At 39.2% G+C, this 9,476-nt stretch overlaps 1 protein-coding gene across 1 annotated transcript in view; it reads left to right on the top strand.

The window, feature by feature from the left end:
- The first annotated feature begins 3,924 nt into the window (after positions 1-3,924).
- The window catches only part of LOC134793779 (polypyrimidine tract-binding protein 2), a 635,946-nt gene continuing 630,394 nt past the window's right edge, over positions 3,925-9,476 (top strand). Inside the window, exon 1 of the mRNA XM_063765447.1 lies at positions 3,925-4,647. The gene's annotated coding sequence lies outside the window, so the exon portion shown is untranslated. The remainder of the gene's footprint in view (positions 4,648-9,476) is intronic.

The following is a 9,476-nucleotide window of genomic DNA, read 5'->3' as shown; positions in this document are numbered from 1 at the left end:
CAGATTTGAAATTAAAGATTGGTCAACCGCACTTGCGGTCTATTCTCGACTCGATAACGGTCCATTCTCATAATGGTTGTAAGGGACATTTTTCCATTTAGAATTCGTTTCACGTTGTTCCATTAAGTGGTTTATTGCTAAGGAGTGAAGTCTTCCAGACAACCTTCCAGTAATGAAAAATTCGTCGCTTCTTTTACAAGCGGCTCTCGGAAACATTTAGCTCGCCAAAAAATAGTCAATCAACTGAAAGAGAAGACCTGTCCGGCTAAGATGGTCGGCTCTTTATCATTTGTCACCATGCCTGTCACATTCTAACAAATATGTAAGCGCGAAAGTGACGCATGGCATGATAGGTGATAAAAAACCGGGCAAGTGCGAGTCGGACTCGCGCACGAATTGTTCCGTACCATAATGCAAAAAAAAAAAAACAAAAAAAAGCAACAAAAAAAAACGGTCACCCATCCAAATACTGACCACTCCCGACGTTGCTTAACTTTGGTCAAAAATCACGTTTGTTGTATGGGAGCCCCATTTAAATCTTTATTTTATTCTGTTTTTAGTATTTGTTGTTATAGCGGCAAAAGAAATACATCATCTGTGAAAATTTCAACTGTCTAGCTATCACGGTTCGTGAGATACAGCCTGGTGACAGACGGACAGACGGACGGACGGACGGACGGACAGCGAAGTCTTAGTAATAGGGCCCCGTTTTACCCTTTGGGTACGGAACCCTAAAAATGCGACCATGATACCGCATCTGTTCTATTACATTACGGTAGAGTCACGTAACATTGGTTTATTGCATGGTCTTATTATATTAATATCTATTTGTGTCGGATTCTAGTCAAACGACCTACTTTGTCGCTTAACATAAGGACGAGATTAGATTGTATCTTTACACGAATAACCTGTCAAAGCGTCTGTATGGCAAGCGAGAATAGTCCCTAGAGGCTTTGTGCGTCTATCGTATATTGTCTAAGATTTCTAGCACACGAATTTTAATACAAGGGGCTCAAAAATTCGTTGACTTTTTTTTTATTGCGGTATATTGTTGGTAATTTGAACAAACGTATATTACACAAAGTTAAAAGATAATATGTTGAAGATAAATACATTTTGTTTTAGTTACCTATTAAATGATTGTAATACCTATCTATTCTTTTTATAGTCTGTTCGTGAAACGAAAAACGGTGAAAAACAGAGATAATACTCCTAAAAATACGTGTAATACCTCATTACATTCCTAATGATGTCTAGAAAAATGTATTCGAAGCGTGTATTAGCACACAAAAAATATCAAAAGTAATAAACAAAAAAAGGAGGAAAAAAGTAGATATTATTTATTTCCCTAATATCTCAAAAAGTATTAATATTTAAGAAGCCAAAATTAATATTATAAAAGAGGAGGATATTTCCAATCAAACATTCCGTACTTGCAGAACTGTACCTCCATTATTTATATTTTTTATTTAACGCTGAACACAGGCCTCCGCGCCTCATTTTCGAGAAACGCGCGCGGCGTGAAAAAACGATTACGTAACATTAAATATAATTTTAAAGATATTAAATATTGATAGAATATAAAAAAAAAATGATGTATTTAAAACATGTTAAAAAATATACTACGTGTATAAATTTATCTTAAAGTTATTTTTTCAATAAGTTATGCAATTGTTAATCAACAAAATTTTCTCGAACATCCTTCTTTATTAAAAACGAAAAAAATTGTATAAATAACTATTGTAAAATTTTGTCGCTTTCTAGAGCCCTTTTCATATACATGTTTAATAAGATCACATTATAAAAGTTTTAATAAAGTTAATACTTTGCTTAAAATAAGTTTTAGAATAACATAGAAAATTGACGAAAAACGAGAAATCAAGGTAAAATTGTAAAATATAAAACAATATTATAACCAAACTATTAATTTATTTAGAACTTTTATAACGTGATCTTATTAAGCATGTATATGAGAAGGGCTCTAGAAAGCGAGAGAATTTTACAATAGTTATTTAAACATTTTTTTTTTTCGTTTTCAATAAAGAAGGAATTTCGAGAAAAATTTTTTCTTTAACAATTGCCTAACTTGTTGAAAAAATAACTTTAAGATAAATTTCTACAAGTATTACATTTGTTGACATGTTTTAAATACACCATTTTTTTTTTTAAATTTCAATGAATATTTAATACCTTTAAAATTATATTAAATGTTACGTAATTGCTTTTTCACGCCGCGCCCGTTTCCCGAAAATGAGGCGCGGAGGACTGTGTTCAGCGTTGAATAAAAAGTATAAATAATGGAGATACAGTTCTGCAAGTATGGAATGTTTTATCGAAAATATCCTCCTCTTTTATAATATTAATTTTGGTTTCTTAAATATTAATACTTTTTGAGATATTTGGGAAATAAGAAAAATCTATTTTTTTCTCCCTTTTTTGTTAATAACTTTTGTAATTTTTTGTGTGCTAATTCACGCTTCGGATACATTTTTCTAGACATCATTACGAATCTAATGAGGTATCACACGTATTTTTAGGAGTATTATCTCTATTTTTCACCGTTTTCCGTTTCTCGAACAGACTATTAAATGCCATTTTGTATAAGAACGAAAGTACGAGTCAGTGGCTAACCCTTGATGGTGCAAGTGGCCCTTAATTAAAAAAATACCTTTTTTTTTAACTAAGTGGCAGAATTTTATAAGACATAAGGTGAGGTTAGATTATATGTGATGTTATCTATGAAAAGGGACCTTATTGTCGATGGCGCTTACGTCATTATTATATTATTAACGATGCTCCGATATAAATAAAATGCCGCGCGACGCTGTGCGGCGTAATAAGCGTCATCGACAATAAGGTCCCTTTTCATAGATAATTCCCCATATTGTACTGAATAGGGAACTCTATCTATCCACCAAATATTATCGATAACTGACTGATAAAAAAAATCGAGAAGAAAATTTAAGTCGGCCCATTTACCCGTGTGAATCTTACTCCGTTGCCATAATCATAAAGCGATAAATGTAAACATATCTTTGACGTCGACTGTACATTATGGCAAACTTTATGATGTGATGTGGGTCGTTAGATTAGTGATCTTACATAGGTAACCTACTCAGAAATTTATATGAGGTATTACCTACTGTCGTATTATTATTATTTTCCAAAAACTAGGCAGGTAGGTATGTTATAGAATTAATTTATATGAATACGAGCAAATTAATCCGAAGCGTTAATTGAATTTACGAGTGTTCAGTATTTTGTTTTGCGGAGTATAATTGAATATGGACAAAATACTCTACAATCTCTACATATAAATTATACAAATATAAACGAATCAAGACTAGTTTTCGTTATCTACTCGATCTCTATGTTAATTTATTCAGCATGAAAAAATATTGGGGTCCCTTTGTTTAGTAGGTACTTACATAAAGTTTTAAGTCATAATTGTATTGTTTGTCAATCCTGAAAAGTTACGCGTTTCTGAAAAAAAAAACAAATTATGACTAACGAAAATGCGGACAAACAATAATACATTATGACTAACTTTTTGGGAAACAATAGAGACCCAAAAATATTGAATAGAATATCCTCGCATTATATACCCAAAGACGAGAATGACAGCTAATACATATAAGTACCTACTGCAAATAGCCAAATGACGTGTTCCATTGAAAATGAAGTAATAATGGAAATTAGAGCTGTAACTAGTGGACGGCCAAGAGCCGTTTCGCTCATTGAATCTCGGAGCGTGTCTGGCCGACGCACGTGTTGCTAATTGAATACCATAAAAAACTACCTAAACAAACAGATTGGATGCTGAGATCTGTGATCTCCGATCCACCCCTGGCCACTCGAGATTTTTTAACGTTGCTTGGGTATACATTTTTTTGATAGCATGTTGTGGGCGCGGAGGCGCGCGGCGCCGGGGCGCGGGGCGGGGTCGCGCGGCCTCTCTGAGTCGCGCTAGGTTAGTACAGCGCTCTGCACGAGTGACGGACGCCCGGCTTCACGGCCGGCGATTTTAGTATTTCTTCATTTATTTTCTTTTTGTATTCGTTTAATTTGTGAAACACCCCGGAAACATGAAACGAGTGTCCCGCGAGTGAGTACCCAGTGTTCAAAATATACCGGTGTTTTATTTTGACAGTGTCACGTGCGGAGCCGAATTGTTACCGGTTCCCGAGTTTCGAAAAGTGTTTATATACGCACGCGGCCTTCACTTGCAGGTAGCGAATGTGATAGTGTAAAGTTTACCGAATTATAAGATTTACAAGTGGTGCGAAGAGTTCTCGTGGGAACGCGCGGAGTTCAGTGTTTCGCGAACGCAAAGTTCGCACGGATTTGTTCCAATAGGATTCCGCTCGGAAACTAGTGGTGAAGTTACAAGTTTACGACATAACCTTTCGAACGAGGCGCGTGTTGCACAGGCATGCGCAGTTCGGGTCTCTAAAATTAATAATAGAGGCTCATAATTTTATAAACAAACCGTGTGCGTGTTGAGTGGAAGTGTAGTGCCGCGCCGCTAACTAGCGACGCACGATTCGCCGGCGCGCGACAGTCGCAAAAATTTGAAAAACGGAGATTAACCGTTCACCTGTGGGAATTGGTGTTTTACCTGCGCGCGCACTGAACTTCTTTACAAAGGTGAGTTGAGTGTGAAATGTGAATGCATTGCACCTGCAGCGATAAAAAGTCACATCATCGTAAAACGCGTTCGTTTTCGTATGCGGCCGGCGGGGCGCCGTGCCGACCGCGACCTCTGTTTATTTTTTTGCTGGCCAACCAGTTGCTTAGTCTTTGGATGGGTCTATTGCGTGACGTCACCGCAAGCCCGCGCTGCGTCTCGTTCTCTCATATGGAATGAGACGTCTCGAGAATTCGACTCTGTAGTCTTTACTCAAGCGACTCGGCCCTGAGAGTGAGAACATTGCTTCAAGTTTTGAAGGAGTTTTTCGAACTTTTTTCGGTAGGTATAATGAAGTCAAGGTTAAGTTACTTGTGAGGGATTAACATCCAAACGCCACTCACAGCCATTTGTTTGGATTCCTTATCTGCTTAAACATTGTTCGAGCAGTTTTAGGTAATGAGGTGTTAGGTATCAGTAGGTTCTACTCTACGACTTTTTAGTCTACTATTTTATGTGATGTGTTTATTTTATTATAAGATAAGCCAGTATTCACATAGGTACCTATAGGTATTATTGGTAGGTAGGTAACCAATAGGTAACCGCATTTTTTGTTACTATATAGGGATTTTGTGTCGAGATTCATAATTTTAGTAAAACTGCAACTAGTGCAAAGAATGAATATTGTATGGGCAGCGAGAGTAATCTCGCATCACAGATTACTTTACTTAGACGGAGCATATACGACAGATCGGAACTTAAATAACGTATGGTAATAGTCACGGGGGAGTCAGTATAGGGAGGGGTTTCGTGGGATCCACAAGGTGTTGTACCCTAAAATCTTCCTATTTACTGCAGACGTGTTCTGTCAAGTCTCGATTCAGGTTTAAAAAAAAAACAAAATGGCGTAGCCATGGGGGTTTGCGAGGTCTACAACGGTATGGTACGGTACGGTCACGTCTGACTCTGAAAATATCGATACAGACAAAGTGCCAAAAATATGTCATACATAGTGCAATTAGGTCGTGTATACATATTTTTGCCCCTTTTTTCGTATCGATATTTTAGGACGTGACTGTACTATTATTTTCGCTATAAGCCCGTCGTAAATCTCAAGACGAGCTCTATGTTTCAACAAGAGTACTTACTTGCTGTTGTGTATGCTAGTAAGTAGGGATTGAATTAATATTGTATGGTTGCGGAGTCTCACACGGGGCCAGAGTAATCCACGTGAGTTCCCACCTTGTCTAGACTTAACTTATAAATCATGAGCTAGTTTTAACGGCCTCCCAGCCTAGTCGGTAGTGGCCCTGCCTACGAAGCAGGAGGTCCCAGGTTCGAATCCTGGTAAGGGCATTTATTTGTGTGTCCATCACTAATGTTCCTGAGTTATGGATGTTTTCTATGTATATACATATAAGGATTTATATATATGTGTACCTATATTATATATATCGTCGCCTAGTACCCACAACGCAAGCCTTATTGAGCTTACTGTGGGACTAGGTCGATCTGTGTAAAATTGTCCTATAATATTTATTTATTTATTTATTTATTAATATTTATTATTAGCTAGTATGTAGTTACAATGTAGGCAGTCACAAATGTTTGAGGAGCGTCTTTTCAAAAGGTCTTATTTCTCTATGAAAGCTATACAAAAAAGCCCTTTTGAAAAGACACTCCTCGTTTGTAGCTCTTAATTTAGTAAGTAAAGGGAAAGGGTCTTAGTTACATAGTTGTCAGGGGGCCTAGCCGGTCTAGCCAAGATGTCAATAGTTGATAGAAAATAGTGTCTGACCGAAGTTTCGGTTTTGGATTCGGTTTCGGCATAAAAATCACCTTACCTTTATTGTACCTGTGGGGTTGTGCACAAATCATGCGAGGTGTTTTCGGCTATTTTTTGACTCCCCCTCCCCCATGGTGATATTTGGTGAGGTTTTTGGCTACCCCCTCCCCCACATAACCTCACGTATATTTTTTTGAAATCCGACCGGTCAAGGCCATGCGCTCCAAAATTTTGTAAAATAGACTCGCTATTTTGAAGTGCGGAGTGGAGATTTATGTTTAACGAAACCGAGAAAAAGTATATACTTACTCATGTGGTAGGTATTTTTTCTTAGTTTCGTTCACTGTAGAAAAATACAAGTGAGGTCTCCTTATACCCCCCTCCCCCAACGTGATCTGTCGTGATTTTTTCGTGACCCCACCCCCCCTATCGAACCTTGCGTGATTTGTGCACAAGCCCTGTGATGTGTACAATGAAGTGATTGCTACTACTACACTTGCTATTACTAAGACTCCACTGTCCGTCCGTCTGTCACCAGGCTGTATCTCACGAACCGTGATAGCTAGACAGTTGAAATTTTCACAGATGAGATGATGTATTTCTGTTGCCGTTATAACAACAAATACTAAAGGCCTGGCCAAACAGCCGGCGCGACGCAGCGCCGCGTCCGCGCCGCGTGATGGCGACGCGATGCCTGTTCAAACAGGGCGCGCGTGGATCGCGCCGGCCTCACGTTCTCAACACGCCCTCATCGCGCGCGCCGCTCGCTGCCTAACGTCCGATCCGACTGATGTGACCTTGCGCGACGCGGCGGGCCGCCGCGTCCGCGCGGCGCAGCGCTGCGCACGCGCCGCGTGGACGCAAGGGGCCGCGCGGTGCGGGGCGCGACAGAAACGGGGCGTGATACCGGCGGGACGCAGTCTGTTTGACGTCGGCACAGTACACTAAGAACAGTAGTGAATCTAAGGCCGCTCGGCAAGTTATTTGCCTACTCTTGCGTTGGCACTTAGGGTTGTCACTTTTATTTTTAGTTAAATATTATTTGCATATTATGAGTAGCACTACGTTTCTATTTATTATAATATAATGAAATGTTCTATCAATTCATAAATGAAGTATAAATAAGACGCTTTTTAAATATTAACATTAGGAAATGGCAGTTATTAAAAAAATTATAAATTCGATACAGAAAAAAATCCTCCGGTTTCTGCATGTTCGGAACGCTTTATTGTTAGCGGTTAAATTAAAGTATATTCTCATCCTTACGTATAAATTTAGTAAAAAGGTTTTAGGGAAGCATGGGCAAGTAGGTATTATGAAGAATGACAAGTCCGGGTTTGAGGAGTCGTTATTGAGACACTATATTTTTTTTCTACTGTACGACTGTAATTTTTGAATTAAGATTTCTTATACCAAACTGCAAATGGGTATTTTTAATGTACGGGCTCCCAACTCAACTATAATATTCATTTCGATACAGTTTAGTCAACTATAATGAAAATGACCAATTACAGCTCTTCGCGGTCAAGAGGGCGAAACAAAACCATAGCTCAAATTAATTATTAATTTTAGGTTGTAATAGTAGAAACAATTGGGTAATAAATCAGAAACGCGCATGTGACACCCTTAATATAGCAACATCCATAGACTATGAAAACCACTTAGTGTTGCTTGTTAGTCTCCATAGGCTACGGTGGTCAAAATCGGGAAAACAACTGTCTAAAAATTGAATTTAGCGCGGAGCAAGTACCAGGGCCTCATGAGTTACGAGAAGGTGTCATTGACCAACCAACGCGGCGGCCGGGGCGCGTACCAGTATTATTATGAAGATATCGCGGCTGCTCCCGTATCTTAGCTGTATACCAGGGGTCACCAATTAGTTTCTTCAGGGGTCCGATTTTTTAAAATAATGTGACCATCGGGGTCCGTTTCTACTTGAGTTTATTAAATATGTATTAACATTATATAGGTCGGCGGTCCGCATCCGTACCGCGGTCCGCCATTTGGTGACCCCTGCTGTATACTTTTGGTTTGGTTTAATTGTTTGTATGATTCTACTAGTTTAAAGTATTATTTTTGTTGATTCGTAGAAAAAGTATTGTATACAATATTATAGTGATATAATCAAGCTTTTCAATCTAGTACCTTACTTATAGTATTGCCTCTGTTCATAGTCATGATCAAAAAAATTAAGGCGTACCGTCAGAGCAGACAAATGCGAGCGGGCGGGTAGCGTACTCGAATGCGCGCGATCACAGTCGCGGTACGGCCCACACTGCCGCCACCGTATTCCCCCGTATATTATGCTAATGTGTGCGTGGCAGCGCGTGCGTACACGGCGCCCGGCGCGCACGCACACATTCAAGCCGGCAGCGGCACATTTCTATGAAGATTCACTACTGTTCTTATACTGTGACGTCGGTAACCTGTTAGCATGTGCCGCGGTCGCGCCGGCTGTTTGGCCAGGCCTTTAAAACAGAATAAAATAAAGATTTAAGTGGGGCTCCCATACAACAAACGTGATTTTTGACCGAAGTTAAGCACCGTCGGGTGGGGTCAGTACTTGGATGGGTGACCGTTTTTATAGATAATGGTACGGAACCCTTCGTGTGCGAGTCCGACTAGCACTTGGCCGGTTTTTTATCTTTGTCAGGCGTTTGTTGATGTACGATGTACGATCGTCATCCTAGCTAAGCCGTACTGTATCGATATCGGTACATTACCCACTACCGTATAACGGGGTGAGTAGGTTTCGCGGGGAGAGGTGGGTTATGAATGGGGAGAGAAGGTTTGAGAGGGGGGTGAGAAGGGATTTTAAGGCTACTGCTACAAAAATAATGTATTCCAATTTAAAATGGAGCCATAGTAATACGCATAATAAAAAAAAATCGATCCAACAATCTTCCAAAATCACCTTTATATGAAAACCCCTCTCACCCCAAACACGAGGCACTACGGGGTGAGGTGGTTTCCTCTTTATCGTCAAAGTTATGAAATGGAAATACCCAAAATAAAATAAAAACTAAAATACAAAAATAAAATGTTATCGAGGTTTGAATTTCA

Source organism: Cydia splendana, chromosome 9, assembly GCF_910591565.1.
Source record: "Cydia splendana chromosome 9, ilCydSple1.2, whole genome shotgun sequence".
Classification (NCBI taxonomy): Eukaryota; Metazoa; Arthropoda; class Insecta; order Lepidoptera; family Tortricidae; genus Cydia; species Cydia splendana.
This window is presented reverse-complemented; position numbering and strand designations above follow the sequence as displayed.